Raw genomic sequence first — 19,633 nt, 5'->3', positions numbered from 1 at the left:
AAGAGGTTTAAGCTTAAAGCCTTAGGGCCTGTAAGCAATTACTTGGGAGTAGAAGTAAGGCAGGAAGCTGATGGAAGCTTCCTATTGAGCCAGAAGGAGAAAATTCTTCATTTGATAGAGCAGTTTGGCATGGAAAACTGCAAGCCAGTTCAGACTCCCATGACACCAGATTTCCCAAAGACAGTGTGTGATGATGAATTTGATCAGCCTGAGTTGTATCACTCAAAAATAGGATCACTGTTATATTTGAGCCAGTGGTCAAGGCCAGACATTGCATGTGCTGCAAATGTTCTGAGCCAACGTGTATCTAAACCCAGTACTGCCGATTGGTGTGCTTTGAAAAGGCTTATCAGATATCTAAAGGGGACATTAAATGTATGTTTGAAGATATCTAGTACACAAGATGAAAAACTAGAAGTATTTGTTGATGCGAACTGGGAAAGCTATGTAGCTACCAGAAAACCTACAAGTGGAATGGTTATGATATTTGCCAATTCCATAATTGGATGGAGGTCAAAGAAACAAGGATTTGTTGCAACCTCATCCTGTGAGGCAGAATATGGGAGCCTGTCGCTAGCATGCAATGAAATCATGTGGTTTATACAGATACTAAAAGAGCTAGATTGTAAAGTAGATTTGCCTATCCAAGCGTATGAAGATAGTCAATTGTGCACTGAACTAGTGGGCTCAGAAATAACGAAGTCTGCATCAAAGCATATTGCTATCCGTCATGCAAATGTTAGAGATTGCGTACAGAATGGGGTAATCAAACTGGAGTATTGTCAATCACAAGATAATATTGCTGATTTGTTTACCAAGCCTTTGCCAGCAACATGTCATAATGAACTGATGACAAAACTGGGTTTATGTATATAGTGTATGTATGTTTTGTTTTCTGTTGTCTCCCCCATGTCTCTTATTTAAGGATTTTTTCCTCCCACCACTAGGTCTGCGTGCTGTTTGCTCCATTTGGTCTATGACATTTGGATGATCATCTTCATCAATTGATAGACTCCTACCTTCAGGAGCACCGTCTCCCTCCCCCACATTAGTCATTTTAAAGCCCTCCTGGTGAGGTTTCTGAGATTTTTGGCAAAAACATTCCTCCCAACCGTTGTGAGGTGCAGCCCATCGCTTGCCAGAAGTCCATCTTCAAGAAACTGCAGACCATGATCTAAGAATCCAAACCGTTCCTGTTTACACCATTTGTGAAGCCAGCTGTTCACTTCCACTATTTTTCCCTCTCTCCCTGGGCCACGTCGTTCAACTGGGAGGACAGATGAGATGACAATTTGTGCATTTAATTGCTTCAATTTCCTGCCCAGAGCCTCGTAGTCTCTTTTGATCTTCTGGAGGCTATTGCTTGCAGTGTCATTGGTTCCCACATGAACCAAGAGGAAGGGGTATTTGTCAGTGGGTTTTATGATTCCTTGCAGTCGTTCAGTTACATCTTGGATCTTAGCCCCGGGGAGACAGCACACCTCCCGAGACCTCTTGTCAGGCCCACAGATCACTGCTTCTGTTCCCCTCAGTAGGGAATCCCCTATCACCACTACACGCCTCCTCTTAGGTTTGGTTGGGGTTCTTCCGTGAGCTGTCCATTCCAAGGTCGCCTGCACATTCCCTGAGGACTGACTTTGCTGCTCGTCTTGAGGGAGAGATCCTCAAATGGAGTCTGTTCTTCGTCTTCCATGCTAGGGGAGAGGACTTCAAAGCCATTGTGTATTTCTAAACAATCAGAGCGAACCCTGGGCCTCCTACTTCTTTGAGTCACGTTTCTCCATATATCTGGCACCTGTGTTGGTGAACTAGCCTCCTTCTCAGGGGTGTCCCCTGTCTCCTCCTTGGTGGAGACGGTGTTCTCTGTTGCTTCCAAGAAGAGCTCCAGCTCTCTAATTCTTTGGAGCATAGCTACACGTTCCTCCAGTTGCTGGACTTTGTCTTCTAAGAGGGCAATCAACATACAATTGCTGCAGGTAAAGCTGCCTGCAACCTTTGGCAAGATGGCAAACATTGCGCAGGAACCGCAGGCGACTGCAGCTGTTCCCTCACCCTCCATCTTGAAAACGTGTCGTTGGGGTGGCTACAGTGGTCCTCCATCTTAAAAAGCGTGAAGAGAGGACAAATAACCCCCCCAAAAAAACCCAGGTCTCCCCTAACAAACGTTTGAGACTAGCTCCCCTAAATCTAAAAGATGGATGAAGCTGCCCTGGAAGCTCTGATAAGCTCATCCCACAGCTCATCACCTGACTCAACAGAAACCCTGCCCCCTCTGACCTTTGCACAGGGAGAGCAGCTAATCAGCCACAAAGAAACACACACACAAGAAAACCTGTTCTGGGTCAGGACTCTGTGCCTCAGCAGCAGGTTCAACCTCTTCCTCTTCTTTATAAGCAGAGTCAAGCAGACTCTTTGAAAGAACATCAGCTTTCCCATGTATGCGTGTCCACCCACTCTGCTCACAGAATTCAGCACTGTTGCTGAGCAGAATCCTGGACTGGTCGCCTGTTGGATAGGCAAATCTCCACCCCTTGGTCCCTGGCTCATACCCACAGAAAATCATCTTTTGAGACCTAGGGCCACCCTTTCTGCGTTTGGCCTTTGGTATAAGGACCCAAGCCTCGCAGCCAAAAGCACGGAAGAAGTGCACCTTCGGCTTCTTGCCGTGCAGCAGAAAATAGGGTGTGTCCCCTACAACAGAGTTAAAACAACCTGTTCAAAGTGAAGTTGGCCGTCTTCCAAAATTCCCCTCAAAAGCGCTGGGGAAGCCCGGCATCAAACAGCAACGCTGCAAACATTTCCTGCAGTGTTCTGTTCCGGCATTCTGCAACGCCATTCTGTTGGGGACTGTATGGTACTGTCAACCTGTGTTGTATTCCCTTCTGGTGGAAGAAACTTTGCAGAGCAGACCCGGTGAATTCCCCACCACGGTCACTCTGAAAGTTCTACACACGCATGGAGAACTGCAGTTCCACTGCCGCAATCCAGTTTCTGATCAGTGGCGCAGCCTCACTCTTATGTTTAAGCATGAAAACCCAGGAATTTCTTGAGAAATCATCTATCAGCATGAGCACATACTTGGCCCCGCCCAGACTGGCTACTGACATAGGGCCACACAAATTTGCATGCACCAGCTGAAAAGGTCTAGTGGTCACCCTTTCAGACCTTGGGTAGGTGCACATTTTCACCTTTGCGGGCTTACACGCTCTGCACTCAAGAAAAGTAGCATATGACTTCATTTTGCACCCCTCAGTGCACTCTGGGATCTTCTTCATGTAACCCCACAACACGTGAGCCATTCATCTGTGCCAAAGATGTGCGCATGCATCATGTATTGGAACGTTGGCACATTGCGCTTGAGCTGTTTCCGTGGTACCTGGACCTGCAAGAGAAGCTTCTAGCACAAACAGCCTGTCTTTACATTCCACACTGACTAGTTGTTGCTCATCCCTGGAAATAGAGCACGTTATTCTCAAAACAGACTCTATAATTATCAGCAATAAGAGCGGCGACGGATAGCAGCCCGCAGGACAGTCCAGGAATGACAAACACCTGTATCGAGTCCTGTAAGAAAAAGCAAAACAGTGAGCCAGACTGTGTCAGAGCACGTTTAGTCCCATCTGCAAGACAGACGGATTTTCCAGAGACTACAGAGGTGCAGTTCTGCAAAAAACCACCAGAGAGCACAAGGTGGTGTGAAACTCCTGAGTCAATCACGAAGGTCAGCACAGTGTCCTGTTTACAGCTCTTGACTGTTGCCATGGAAGCTGCCAAGTGTTTATGTTCAGGGCCATCCCTGCCAGTTGCTTTTGGCTTTGGTTTCCCACGTCTCACAGCTGTGGAAGAGCCTCTAATCCGGTTGCCACGGGAGACAACCTTGGGCCCTTCCTGTGCCTCTACCGGGCAGTCTCTCACGAGATGGGAGGGGGAGCCACATTTGTAGCAGCGTCTCAAAGCAAATGCTCTGTTCGGGTCTGGTACGTTTCCACAGCTCCAGAATTCCCGGACTTGTAGCAGAGCGGCACAGCGAGTGCTTCTTGTGTGAGTGAAGAAAGAGTCCACACTGTTGTTCTTCTAAACTAACAGCTTTATTTACATCAGACAGATAAAATAAACAGACCATCAGAGACAGCCGACATGGCTCCTCCATCTCAGAAAAGTGAAAGTAACTCACAGACAAAGAATTCAGCTTCCCGGATGTAGGGATAGCTCCTCCCCAGATGCAGGACACGCAGAGATGTTAACCCTGTAAACTCCAAACCTCACACCCCCTCTTGCCCTGCACTGGGGAGTGTAAGTGTAACCACTTACCCCAAACACAGACCTTCACAGAACTCCCCATGATGCTGGAAGGTCAGCGGTTTCGTGAACCCATCTGCCAGGTTCTTCGAACTGGGACAGTATTTCAGTTCCACTAATCCGAACCGAACACTCTGACACACATTCTGGAAATGGATGTCTATGTGTTTGGTTCTGGCCTGAAACTGCCCAGACTCTGCTAACTTCAGACAGGGTTGATTGTCCTCCCAAACCGTAATGGGCAAGCAACACTCTCCGCAGATCTCTTGAACCAAGCACGCGTAGAACTCCAGTTCCCTACAAATCTCAGACAGCGCACTGAACTCAGCCTCAGTAGAGGAGAGCGCTATGAGACTTTGCTTTCGGGACTTCCACCCAACCAAAGAGTCCCCGAGCTGCACTACCATACCAGAAACAGACTTCCTGTCTTACAAATTCACCCAATCGCTGTCTGCCCAGCACGACAGCTTGAGACAGAAGTCTGGTATCTTGCAGGTAACAAAGCACCCGCTTGACACCATTCCAGGCTTGTACACTTGGGTTTGTAGCTTCCTGGCTGAGCAGATTGGTAGCAAAAGCTATGTCAGGTCTGCTCCACAGGGACAGATACAACAGACTACCCAGGGCTGACTGAAAGAGCTCAGCATTTTCGAACTCAGCGCGTTCTACTTGCTGACTGTCTTTCACGTAGCTTGTCTCCATGGGTGTCCTGACCCCTGCACATTCAGACATCCTGAACTTCTCAAGCAACTGCTCAATCTTGCCTCTGACTGAGCAGGAAACTTCCATCTTCAGTCCTAATTATCTGCACGCCTAGGTAGATCTTTACTGCACCTACGTTCTTGAGTATAAAACGTTTACCAAGCTCTTTGGCAAATTTCTGCACCCGTTTGTTTGCTTTGCCCCTGAGAAGTGAATGATGTCATCAACAAAGACCAAAACCATTTCCTGTGACTCTCCTGACCCTTTAAGGTACAGGCAGCTGTCAGCAAGACTCTTCCTGAAACCTAGCTTCTCTAAGGCTTCATTCAGACACAAGTTCCAATTCCTGACTGATTGTCTTAGCCCATAAATCGATTTGTGCAATCTCCACACAATGCCTTGCCCCTCGCCCTCAAACCCTGTAGGAGGGAGCATGTACAACTGTTCCTGGAGGTCTGAGTTCAAATAGGCTACATCCACATCAAAGTGATGCACCTGCAAACCTCTTTGTGTAGCAATGGCTAAGAGCATGTGCAGAGTTTCACTTCTGGAAGTAGAAGCATATACTTCAGTATAATGCAGCCCCTTCCGCTGCGTGAACCCTCTGGCTACTAGCCTAGCCTTGTAGTGCAGTTCTCCAGTTGCTGTGGGTTTAAGGCGATAAACCCACCTGCTGCTCACAGCCTGTTTGCCAGCCGGCAACGTGAGGGAGAACAGACCTAGAGACCCCATTGAGCTCATCTCCTTCTGCATAGCCTCTTGCCATTTGCTGGCTTCTTCCTGAGGCAGTTTCTGAACATCCTCAAAACTTTCAGGTTCACACTGAGTCACCCCAACCCATACACTTGTGGCCTCAAACCTGTCAGGAGGTTTACCTTTAGTGGCCCGAGTTGACCGTCTTGGCGTGAGCTCCGGTACCCCCTCTGACCCACTAGGGCCAGCTAGACCATCCTTGATGTCAGAGAGCTCCCCCTTTGACTTGCTGCACCTTTTGAACCTCTCAGCTGGACCTGTGGGTGAGGATGGTTCACTTTTTGGCTCTGACCTGACAGTTTTAGGAGAGGTTTTAGGCTGCTCCTGCTCTGGACTCTGTTCCTTAGCAGCAGGATCAGTCTCCACCTCTTCCTCATCAGCTGAGTCAAGCAAACTCTCTGAAAGTACATCTGGGTTACCATGTATGCGTGTCCATGCACTTTGCTCACAGAACTCAGCACTTTTGCTGACTATAAGTCTGGACTGATAGCCTTTTGGATAGGCAAATTTCCACCCCTTGGTCCCTGGTTCATACCCACAGAAGATCATCTTCCTGGACCTTGGTCCACCCTTTCTGCGCTTGGCACAAGAACCCAAGCCTCATAACCAAAAACATGGAAGAAATGCACCTTGGGCTTCTTGCCGTGCAGCAGAAAATAGGGTGTGTCCCCTACAACAGAACAATAGGAGCGATTCTGAGAAAATGAAGCACACTGCCAGGCTTCGGCCCAAAAGCGTTGTGGGAGCCCAGAATCAAAGAGCATAGCTGCAACAGCCTCTTGTAGCGTTCTGTTCTTGCGTTCAGCAACGCTATTCTCTTGAGGACTGTGTGGGACTGTCAACCTGTGGCGTATTCCCTTTTGGCGGAAGAAATTCTGCAGCGAAGACCCGGTGAACTCTGCACCACGATCAGACTGAAAGCTCCGGACCTTTGAAGAGAATTGCAATTCTACAGCAGAGATCCAGTCTTTCACCAATGTTGCACCTTCCCCCCCTTTTTTAAGCGGGAAGACCCAAGAATTCCTTGAAAAATAATCCAAAAGCAAAACAATGTGTTTTGCCCCACCCAGACTGGCTACTGGCATAGGGCCACACAAGTCTGCATGCATCAGCTCAAAAGGCCTGGTTGTCACTCTGTTAGACGTGGGGTAAGAGCACGTTTTTACCTTGGATTGCTTACAAGCTCTGCTATCTAAAAACTTATCACATGTCTTCATTGTGCACCCTGGGACGTTCTTACCGTAACCCCAATTCACATGTGCCATATGTCGATGCCATAAATGCTGACAGCCATCATGTGTTGGAACATTGGGTGTAATCTTCGACACCTCTCTTTCCATGGAGGCGCAGATTACAGCTATAACAAAGGCGGCATTTTTTCATCTCCGCCAAGCTAAGCAGTTGGCTCCTTACCTCTCTTGCCCTGACCTAGCCACTGTGATCCACACGACGGTCACCTCCAGACTGGATTATTGTAACTTGCTCTACGTGGGGCTGCCCTTGAGACTGACCCAGAAACTCCAGCGGGTGCAGAATGCCGCAGTGAGACTCCTTACGGGGTCCTCGCTGCGAGATCACATTCACCCAGTACTATACCAGCTGCACTGGCTCCCGGTGGAGTACAGGATCAGGTTTAAGGTGCTGGTTTTAACCTTTAAAGCCCTATACGGCCTAGGACCTTCGTACCTATGGGACTGCCTCTCCTGGTATGTCCCACGGAGGACCCTTACGGTCTTCAAACGAAAACATCTTGGAGGTCCCAGGCCACAGAGAGGTTAGGCTGGCCTCAACCAAAGCCAGGGCTTTTTCGGCTGTGGCTCTGATCTGGTGGAACGCTTTGTCACAAGAGACTAGGGCCCTGCGGGACTTGACATCTTTCCGCAGGGCCTGCAAGGCAGAGCTGTTCCACCAGGCCTTTGGTCAGGGCGCAGCCTGACTCCCTCCTTTGGCAATCCTCACAGAACTCTAGCCCAATGGTTGCCATTAATCTGATTTGAATTGATTTTATAATGAAATGATTTTAGAATGTTGTATCATTTTACTGTTGTTAGCCGCTCTGAGCCTGGCTTTGGCTGGGGAGGGCGGGATGTAAATAAATTATTATTATTATTATTATTATTATTATTATTATTATTATTATTCCATCCTCACTAGCTTTGCAGGATCCGTCTCTTTCATCCTTCCTGAGGAGTCAAGGAGCCAATACAAGCTGCAGGGTCCTGGGAGAGAGGAAGAAGCAAAGGGAGCCTCAGAGGCCCTGCAGGGATTCTCCTACTCTTGATATTCCCCTGCCCCTGGAGAAGCACAAATGGGGCAGCCCCTTCCCAACAGAAGCCCCATTTCTAAACATCTCCAGAGGTTCCAATTTCATCTGTTTGCTCCTGACCCCACTTCATAAGGCTGGCATGGTCTGCACAGTAGTGACCTGAAAGTAGATCCCGTTGAACTCAGTGGTTCTTATGGACAGAACTTGGTGCCAAAACCAGTCGCCGTCCTGTCCCCAAGCCTGAAAACTGCAACACCAGGCATGCTTATCTATGGTATCATAAGGCAAAAGTTCATAAAAGTTTTTATAATCATAATTATAATTGATTCTTAAAGTTTTGGAGAACTATAAAGCTTCATTAGAACAGAAAACACCATTGTGACTTTCCCCATTAGAAGCAATATCTTTGGATAAAGTAAATATGAGAATAAATTGGCCGACATATAGAGAGCTGTTAACAGAAATTGACAACCAGTTAAAATTAACAGACTTTGAAGAAGAGAAAAGGTAATAGATGGGTTACAATATTTCCAACTAAAACTTTTAAAAATGACAAAAAGAATTTAGATATGAAGTGTAAGATTTCAGAGAGAAATAATAATAACAACAATAATAACAATTTTTTATTTATACCCCGCCCTTCCCGGTTCAGGAAACCGGGCTCAGGGCGGCTAACAACAAATTTAAAACAATTGATGCTACGAAAAACAACAACAACAGCATAAAATACAGTATAAAGCGTAAATAACAATAAAATCAGAAATCAATTTAGAGGGGAAATCCATCCAATAAACATTAGATGATCACCAGGGCTAGCTGGCTAAATTAGTCCCACTTGGGCCAGCGAGGAGAGCAGGGGAGAACCAGCTGTGGGATCCCAGAGCGGGCAATCTTCACAAAAAGGGGAGGCGGAAGGAAGGAAGGGGAACAAAAGATCAGGCTGAGTTCAAATGGAAAGCCAGGCGGAATAGCTCTGTCTTACAGGTCCTGCGGAAGGAAGTTAAATCCTGCAGGGCCCTGGCCTCATGGGACAGAACATTCCACCAGGTTGGAGCCATCACTGAGGCGGCCCTGGCCCTGGTGGAGGATAGTCTGACTTCCTTAGGGCCCGGGACCTCTAAACTATGATTATTCATGGACCTTAACAATAGTAGAAGGTAGTACAAAACTGCTGTCAAAAATGAACAATCTGCTTTTGGAATGGGACACTGAAGAGGAACAGGTCAAATGTATTACGATAAAATGGGCAAAGGATGTGGGACATAATATATTAATGATGGATTGGGAAAGGCTTAGATTTGACATTTTCTGCATGTAATTTACTGAAAGAGAACTACATGAAAATGATGGTATAGGTGGTATTTAAGCCCGGTTAAATTAGCAAAAATGTACTTCTCACAGCACCTTCCCCCTCGTCACAGAAGGAGACACAGTTACAACCATCTCAACCATCACCCAATGCGCAGCTATTGCTCCTGCAAAAATTACCCACCCAGGCCCTGGTTCACAATGCAACTGCTTGACAACCAAGTGACCAGCATAAGGTCACCCTTTTATCCTGGAATGTGGCCAGGTGGTTTGCTCCCACCAGAGATCCTTGTTTTAAAGACTTTCTCTCCCATCATGACATCCTAATGATCCAGGAAACATGGACAGCGGATGAGCTGTTACTCAATGGATTTCATTCATTCTCAACTGGGGCAGATCTAGGGTAAAGCGTGGAAGAGCGAAAAGGGGCATGGTGGGTCTCCACTACCCTACATGCCATTTCAAGCCCTCTCCCCTCATTCAAGTCATAAGCCAGGGCAGTGTTAATCCAATTCAGCCACCAGGCCTTGTTGGTAATTAACGCTTACATGCCCCCAATGAGGCAGAAATATCAGATCAGAACCTTGTGGGCTGAACTTTAAATTTATACCACTGACCTTCTTTTGCTTAATCCAAATGCACCTGTAGTTTTGGGAGGGGACCTCAATGCCAGATTGGGCTCTAATGATCATGCCCTTTATGCACAGCACAAATGTTCTCCTCCCAACCTTGAAGCCGATGGATTCCTCCTCACCCGTTGTTCAAAAGATCAGAACTCAAACTTTGCAGGCACCTGCTTGGCTCAAACAGCATTTAGGCTAAACCTCTACATCTTAAATGGTGCCTTTGAAAGTGACTACCTAGCTGAATTCTGGCTCCAGAAGGCGTGCTATAGACCAGGGACATCCAACTCCCAAGAGACTGTGATCTACTCCCACAAAGAAAAAGAAAAAAGCAGTGATCTACCCATGGGGTAGCCAAAGCCAAAGCTGTTGAGCTTTTTTAAGGGGGAGACACCATAGTTATGCTCGCCAAGGTACCAACCCCAGCAGCGATAACTCCGTCTTCTGTTTTTGCAATCACACGCGAATGACACAGCAAGGGGGTAATACTCTCCCCCCCCCCGTGGGGGATTTTTTTTTTAAAAAAAATAATTTTTATTGAATGGTTTTATGTGACAAAAAGCAATACAGCCATACTACCACAAAATATGATTAAGAAATAAAAATTACATACATCAATATTTAGTTTGTTATTTGTTATTTACTGTCTTATTTCCTCCCAAACATTGCATACAACAACACACATATGTGCAGACAGACACCCACACCCGCACAGAAAATGATAATAATGAAAGTAAATATTTTCCCCCTTTTATCTTCCAAAATCTTTTCTTCCTGTCAAGTCCCTTTGCATAGGATTTATCTTACATTTGAATGTACACAAAACAATAAACCTTTCTATATAATTTTTCTAATACATTCTGAAAACATATTAAATCCTTAATTATAGTCCACCTCCTTTTAGTTCCTTTATCACTCGAATGCTAGCACGGAGTCAAAACTATTATTGTATTTTTGAACATATTTTTTATAAACATCCCATTTTTTCGCTAATTTTTGCTTTGAGTTTCCTCTGAGTTTACTAGGCAGTTGAGCCGTCGCCACCAATTCCTGTAATTTGATTTGCCAATCTGTTATTTTTGGAGCCTCGTGATCTTTCCATCCCTTGGCCACAAGTATACGAGCTACTGCGGTTGCATACAAAAATACCTCTCTTAGATTTTTGGGGATCTCTTTATCTAAAATACTTAATAGAAATGCCTCCGGTTTTTTGGTAAAAGTTATCCCCATCATCTTTTTTAATTCATCGTATATTTCCCCCCAAATAATCTTAATCTTTCCACATGTCCACCACATGTGGATCATGTCACCGTTATTTCCTCCACATCTCCAACAAGCATTCACCAAATTATTATACATTCTTGATAATCTGGAAGGAGTGAGGTACCACCTATGAGCCATTTTCATCATGTTCTCTCTTATATTATAGCTGGCTGTAAATTTCAAATTTACCTTCCATAAGTTTTCCCAATCTTTTAGCATAATTGAACGGCCCACATTCCACATCTTGGGCCCACTTTATCATTGAAGCCTTAACCTCCTCATCCATTACTTCGTAGTCTAAAAGAAGTCTATACATTTTTGCGATTATTTTAGTTTTACTATTCGGTAATTCTCTTTCAAATTGTCAGGGAACTGACATCAGAGGCACGGGAGAAGGAGAGGGTCTCTGATTCTGCAGGAGAAGGGCCCAGCGCTAGGGGGAGACTCAGCTGGGAAGAAGGGGAAGGGAATAAGTGTAACACCAGGGATCCAGGAGAGCAACGGGACAGGGAGGTGCAGGGGCTCCAGGACTCTTCGTTGGAAGTTAGTGAGGAGAGCCCAAGCACCCCGCTGCCCACGCCCACCCTGCGCAGGAGACTCCCGTGCAGTGAGAGGCGGAGACGCTTGGGCGTCAAACAGCTCTTATGTTGGCAGCGCTTTAAGAAACGCCCACAGACAGATTCTACGAGTGACTAAGGCCAGCCACGCTAAGATGGGCTGTGCAGTCCGGAGGGTTTAACCAGGCAATCTAATGCTCAAACGGGGCAGGATTACGCACGAGTAACTCCCAACCACTACAGCAATCTGTCTGTCACTGAAAGTTGCTCGTGCGCAACAAGCAGAAGGGGGCATCATGAGTAAGACCGGAGAAGTCGGAGCCACGAAAGGGGCGGCTGGAGGCCAATCGCTGGAGGAGAGAAACCGCGACTTGGAAGAGCACATAGCCATCCTGACGGCGAGGCTGGACGAACGACGGTCTCTGGGTGCTCAGGGGAAACCCACCCCCATAGCGAGGAAGGTACCGGGGCTGGTGCATAAGTTTGGGGGAAAGCCTCAAGAGTATGGGGCGTTTAGAACAGAAATAGAATATGCCTTGAAGCTGCAGCAAAGCGATTTTGAAAATGACGCAGCGAGAGTTGCTTATATTGTGGGGCACTTGCAGGACGGGGCTAGAGAGTGGATTCGACCGCTTATGGCGACGCAGAATGACGCCATGGAGGATCTACAGAAATTCTTCCAGGCAATGGACGCAATGTTCAGTAGCGATGTGCAACAGAGTGTAACCAAACGGGAACTGCTGAGCTGTAAGCAGGGAGAAGGGTCAGTTAGAGACTATTGGTCACGTTTTGCGATGATCGTTCACTGCCTGGGGTGGCAGCTGGACCCATACAAATGCTATTTGAGGAGGGGTTGTCACCAACGGTCAAAGATGAGCTTTCGTGTGCACCCCGCCCACAGTCTATGGATCAGCTGACCAAAGCAGCCCTTGCGATTGGCGTAAGACAGGAAGCGCGGGCTCAAGAGAGGCGGGAAGGGAGAGAGCAGCGTTGTCATGACTACCGCATTCCTAGAATACCTAGGCAGCCTTCCCCGCCGGCGGAGCCAATGGAAATAGGCGGTGCGCGCGCCCAGGAGGTTTCAAACTCCAGCGAGAGTAGCAAAAAGGAGGGAAAGGATGTAAAAATGACCAAGAAATGTTTCCTTTGCCAACAGCCAGGACATTTTGCCAGAGTCTGCCCACAAAGAAAGGCCTGGCAAGGAATGGTGGGGGCCGTGGGGGGCGAGGAGGAGGAACCCCAGACCCCGGAGCAGGGAAACGGAAACGCTTGGCTGCCAATCAGCGGGCACAGCAGCCGAGCCAACAACCAATGAATGTGCCCAAACCAGATTCTCCAAGAGCCACAATTGCCATTGAGGTGGTGCTTGAACTCCCAAATGGGCACCCAGTGAAGGTTCAGGGTATGCTGGACTCAGGAAGCTCATGCAACTTTTTTAGCAGGGACTTTGCCTTAGAGCATCAGCTTCACCTGCTACCTTTGGATGCACCTCTGCAAGTCACCACCATTGATGGGAGGGAACTGACTGGGGGGGAAGTTACCCACCCCACCCCACCGATGAGAATGAGAGTGTCTAGGCACTCAGAGACAATCGCCTTCCACGTTGCCTCATTAGCGGGTCCCCCAATAATATTAGGGATGAGCTGGCTAGCGCAACATGATCCGGTGGTGGCGTGGCATCAGAGGACCGTCAGCTTTGGGTCTGACTACTGCCTGCAGCACTGCCTAGGCGGGGAAACGCCAAGGATGAGCGTAGCCAGAGTGGCAAGCACTGCAGTGGAGGGTAAAGGGAAGGTGCCACCACAATATGCTGATCTGAAGGAGGTTTTTAGTGAAAAGGAGGCAGATAGACTGCCGCCCCACAGGCCGTTCGATTGCCAGATCAATTTGCTCCCTGGGGCGCAGCTGCCTGTGGGTAAGCTGTATGCCATGTCAGACAGGGAGATGAAGGAGTTACGGGACTTTATCGACAAGAACCTAAAGAGAGGGTTTATAAGAGTCAAAGGCAGTGGAGGGTAGTCCAGTATTTTCTGTGAACAAAAAGGACACTGATAAACCGAGGCTTGTAGTGGACTTCAGGGCGGTAAATTTGGTGTCAGAACCTGTGACTTTCCCTATGCCCAGAATTGACGACATTCTGACGAGAGTGAGGAAGGGAAAGATTTTCACCAAGCTAGACCTTAGGGGGGCTTACAACTTAATCCGGATGAGAGAGGGAGATGAATGGAAGACCACCATGTTCACACCCCTGGGGGCCTTTGAATATCTCGTTATGCCTTTCGGATTACAGTCAGGCTCCGCCTGTTTTCAAGCGTTCATGCACCACGTGTTGGGGTCTCTGCTGTACAAGAACTGTGTAGCATTCCTGGACGACGTCTTGATATATTCAGAAAATGAGGAGCAACATGTGAGAGATGTCAGGGAAGTGCTACAACGATTGCAGAAACACCAGTTGTGGGTCAAGCTAGAGAAATGTCAGTTTCATGCCCGAGAGGTGGAGTTCCTGGGGTACAAGTTATCTGACAAAGGCTTAGCGATGGACCCAAGCAAGGTGCAAGCAGTATTGGAGTGGAAAACCCCAAAGACACGAAAGGATGTGCAGAGGTTCCTAGGTTTTGGCAATTTCTACAGGAAGTTCATCAAGAACTTTGCACACTTGACAGCCCCAATCACGGACTGTCTCAGTAGTAAAAGAAAGTTTGTGTGGACGGAGGAAGCCCAGCGATCCTTTGAAAGATTGAAGAAGGCGTTCGCGTCGGAAGAACAATTACTACATGTGGATTTGGAGAAACCACTGCGGTTGGAGACTGACGCGTCAGACAGAGCCATAGGGGCGGTTCTGTTGCAGCCAGGACTGAACAAGCAAGAATGGAAACCGTGTGCCTTTTTCTCAAGGAAGCTGAGCAAGTCGGAACAAAAGTACACCGTGTACGACCGAGAACTGCTAGCAATTTACGCCGCCTTTCGTCGGTGGCGCCATTTGCTGATAGGGCAAGCGCAAGATCCAGGTCTGTACAGATCACAAGAACTTGGAATATTGGCGGACAGCACGAGTGCTCAACCAGAGACAGATTCGATGGGCGCAGGAGTTTTCCAAGTTTTCCTTCGAAATCCAGTATGTGCCAGGAGAGCAAAACGTGAGAGCAGACGCTCTCTCGCGGAAACCAGAGTACTTCGAAGGAGAGGGGCCGCCGGAGACCCGACACGTCATACCTGAGGACCGATGGGTGTGTGGGGGAACTCTAGTGGGCATGAGAGAACTGGCAGGACTCACAAGGGACGATGAATTCGCCCGAACAAAAATCAGGGAGCTCCAAGAGGGGAGGGGAGCACCAGAGGGTTTCGAAGAGAAGGAAGGGGTGTTGTACTACAGGGGGCGATGTACGTACCGGGGGAGGCTCTAAGAAGAAGGGTACTCAAACAACTACATGACACCCCCACAGCGGGGCACTTTGGGCAACACAAAACCATGATGCTGGTGACCCGACAATTTTGGTGGCCACGGGTGAGGGAAGATGTACGCGAATATGTAAGAGGGTGTGACCGCTGCCAGAGGGCCAAAGGGGAACGCATGGTACCAGCGGGTTTGCTGGAACCCTTACCCACACCAAACAAACCCTGGGAGGTGGTGTCAATTGATTTCATGATGGATTTGCCCAAATCAATGGTAGTAGTCGACTTGCTAACCAAAATGTGCCATTTCATCGCCTGTTCACATGCGGTGACGGCGGAAGAAACGGCACGGTTGTTTGTAGAACACATTTTCAGGCTGCATGGCGCCCCCTTGAGGGTTCTCTCAGACCGCGGAAAACAATTTACTTCCCGGTTCTGGAGGAAGCTCATGAGCCTACTGCAAGTCGAGGTCAGCTTCTCGACAGCGAGACACCCAGAAACCAATGGGCAAGCAGAAAGGGCAAACAGCGTACTCCAGCAATACTTACGCTGCTACGTAAGCGAGAGGCAGAATGACTGGGTAGAGAAACTAGCGTTAGCAGAATTTGCATACAATAACGCTGAACATGTGTCCACAGGAATGAGTCCATTTTTGGCCAATTATGGGTGTCATCCCAGGGCATTTCCGGGTAATGAGGAACAGAGCTGGAGTGTGCCCGCAGCTGAGCAGTTTGTGGAAGAAATGGAAGCGTTACATCAACAGCTCAAGATGAACCTAGAAAGGGCCAAGGCCAGTTACAAGAAGCAAGCAGATAAACACCGAAGGGAAGGGGAAACCATAAGGGTGGGGGATTGTGTGTGGCTGTCCACTCAAGGGTTACCCTTTAAGGGAGGGTGCAAGAAGTTGCAGCCCAGATGACTGGGGCCATTTGAAGTTATACAACAGATAAACCCCGTGGCGTTCAAGCTCAGGTTGCCCGACAACATGAAAATACATCCCGTGTTCCACAGGTCCTTACTCTCACCACAAAGAGAGGGGTGGGAATTCGAGGGGCGGGAGGTAGAAGTCATGCCACAACCACAGGTAGAAGAAAGGGAACACCAAAGTTCGGCCGCAGAGATAGTTGATTCAAGGTGGTGAGGTCGGCAAGTGGAGTACTTGGTGGCGTGGGAAGGAGAGCCCTGGTCGGAAAACACGTGGGTGCCAGCAGAGGCAGTTGGCGACGAGCATATGGTGGAAGTGTTCCACCGACAGTTCCCAAATAAGCCCCAGCCCTTAGAGAGATTCTGGGAGGAACAATTCGGTACCACAGAGGAGGAAGAGAGTTTCGAAGGGTTTTCAGAATCCGAAGAAGAATCTGATTGGGAGGGTCATGGGAACCTTAGCAGGTGGGAAGAGGTTTTTGCACCCACAGATGAGGAGGACAGCTCATTCCGGGGTTTCCTTGGCTCACCGACCAGAGAAGAGGCTACAATAGAGCCCACAGGTCGGAGGGGGAATGAAGGGGGCCCTGGGAGGGAGGTGGATGTCAGGGAACTGACATCAGAGGCACGGGAGAAGGAGAGGGTCTCTGATTCTGCAGGAGAAGGGCCCAGCGCTAGGGGGAGACTCAGCTGGGAAGAAGGGGAAGGGAATAAGTGTAACACCAGGGATCCAGGAGAGCAACGGGACAGGGAGGTGCAGGGGCTCCAGGACTCTTCGTTGGAAGTTAGTGAGGAGAGCCCAAGCACCCCGCTGCCCACGCCCACCCTGCGCAGGAGACTCCCGTGCAGTGAGAGGCGGAGACGCTTGGGCGTCAAACAGCTCTTATGTTGGCAGCGCTTTAAGAAACGCCCACAGACAGATTCTACGAGTGACTAAGGCCAGCCACGCTAAGATGGGCTGTGCAGTCCGGAGGGTTTAACCAGGCAATCTAATGCTCAAACGGGGCAGGATTACGCACGAGTAACTCCCAACCACTACACAAATCTTGAAGGCTCCTTTTCAAAACCTATCTGCTTATCCTGTCTGAACATTTCATTCACCTGGAAGTAATCTAGCCAACTAGAAAAGTGATCTTTTATTTTCTCATAACTTATCAATATTATTTGACCCTCCTCCCTTAATATTGCGTTATACGTTATCCAGTTCTCTTTGATGTTGTTTTTTTTTTTTAACAGTGATTGCTTCTAATGGAGAGTTCCATCTTGGGGTTTTCTGTTCCAAATATCTTTTGTATTTTTCCCACACCTTATATATAGCATTTCTTATTATATGATTTGAAAAACTCCGGTGCACCTTTATTTTCCCATAATTAAGATAGCCATGCCATCCAAAACGTGTGTCATGACCTTCTAGATCTAAAGTATCCCAATTTTTTAATAAACACCAATCTTTCAACCAGAAAAGACATGAGGCTTCTTAATATAGCTTCAAATCTGGTAACCCGAAGCCACCTCTTTCTACAGTATCTATTAATATCTTATGCTTTATTCTTGGTCTTTTACCCTTCCACAAAAAGTTAGAAATTTCTTTTTGCCACTTGTCAATACTGCTGGTCTTTCCTATAATTGGAATCGTTTGGAATAAAAAGAATAGCTTCGGTAAGACTATCATTTTAATTACTGAAATACGGCCCAGGAATGATAAGTTTAGGCTTGTCCATGTCTCCAACTGTCTTTTGATATCTTTCCAACAATTAATCTAATTATCTTCATACTAGTTAATATTCTTTGGTGTTATCCATAATCCTAAATACTTGATTTTGGGGTAGATTTTAATTTGTATTATTTTTTTCTAATTCTGCTTTTTCACCTGGCGACAAATTTGTAACTAATAGTTTTGTCTTGTTTAAATTCAGTTTGAACCCCTCAACTTTACCGTAGGCATATATTATTTCCAACGCCTTTGTTAAACTGTTTTGGTTGCTCCGTAGTTATAATTAGATCGTCAGCAAATGCCCTCATTTTGTAACTTCTATTTCCCAGCATAATCCCTTTTATTTCTTTTTCCTCCCTAATTCGTTTACATAAGACTTCCAATGTTAGTATGAAAATTAGGGGGGATAGTGGGCAACCTTGTCTGACCCCTTTACTGATTTCACACTCCTGTGATAAATTTCCATTTATTATGATTTTAGCTTTTTGTTTTGAATATATTGCTTCAATCCCTTTTATATACTGTATACCAAAATCCATATGGTGTAATAGACCTTTCATAAATTTCCAGGAGACCCTTTCGAAAGCTTTCAAATCCGTCTTCTGACTTAACTGATCCAATAGGGCATTTATTTTACAGAAAGCACCCAACAGTGCTTCTGAAAACATTGTCCTGCAAGGTCACAAGTCCTTTCCCACGGGTAATCTGTGGCAGCTGCAAGCTCCCTAGAACTTGTTACAGTTTCACAGTCCCCCTCTAGGGGGAAAACTTCTGGTTGTTCTTTCTTTTAAGGACAATAGCAACACAGTTTCTTTTTAGATATTTTGTCAATATTTGTTCCTTTAAAATGCGAACGGAAACAGTGGAATCACAATGTTACTCTTCTTTTAACTATCTATCAAAAACATTTGTCTCTGGTCAATGAGCTTCAAAACGTCAATTCTGACACCCCGCTCCAGGGTCAGGACGGTGGAAAGTTACTTTACTTTAAACTCACTTCTGCAGGTTTAAACAGTCAAAAAAAAAAAAAAAAGGATCCCCCTTCTTCTCCTGCTACCGAAGGGGGGGTTCAACAATTTTAAATGGTGAAAACCAATCCTTTAAAAGTGATTTTCTAAGCTCTAGTGTATGTTATCTTTGCTTTCTTCTGACTACAAGGAAACGGAAGGCTGACTTCCTGTTTAGACCTTCCCGTTTCAGTACCAAATTAAGGTGAATTTTTAAGTCCAATTCCTTTCTAATCGCCAGTTCTTATTTGAAGTCCAATTGTTCAATGTTTAAGTACTCACGGGTGCTTATTTTAGAAGCCAAATTGTCCCAGGAAAAAGGCAGCGCTCTCCGGCAACGGCTATGCGGCTTCGCTCCACGGAAAAAGCAGTTGACTCACAGCACCGCGCCACTTCCCCCTCTTCGCTTCAGAGCCCGTTAGTGGGTTCCTTTGCGGGTTGGGGGGGCGCTAAGGGTGCCCGCCGAGTCCCATGGTCACAGGCTTCATCCGCCTGTGATTTCTAAAAGGGTCCCCGATTCGCCGCAGCGGAAAGGACCCGTTTCACGCGGAGCTGGTCCCTCTGGTTCAGAGGGAGTCCGCCATTGCCGATGGCGCCACCCCGGAAGTCTAATTTGTAGTATTTTATCTCTAATATCCATATTCACAAAAGTTACCAGACAGTCCCCTGGCCAATTATTAGCTCCTGCAATTCTTGATCTGATTCTAAAGGCTCTCTCAATTTTATTTCTCATTTCCTGTTCTTCTATTCCAATCCATTTGGCTAATTCTGATGATATTTTTTGCTCTATCACTTCATCTGGTTCTTCTGGAATACATCTAAAT

This window comes from Podarcis liolepis (genome assembly GCF_965112155.1).
Source record: "Podarcis liolepis genome assembly, chromosome: W".
NCBI lineage: Eukaryota > Metazoa > Chordata > Lepidosauria > Squamata > Lacertidae > Podarcis > Podarcis liolepis.
This window is presented reverse-complemented; position numbering follows the sequence as displayed.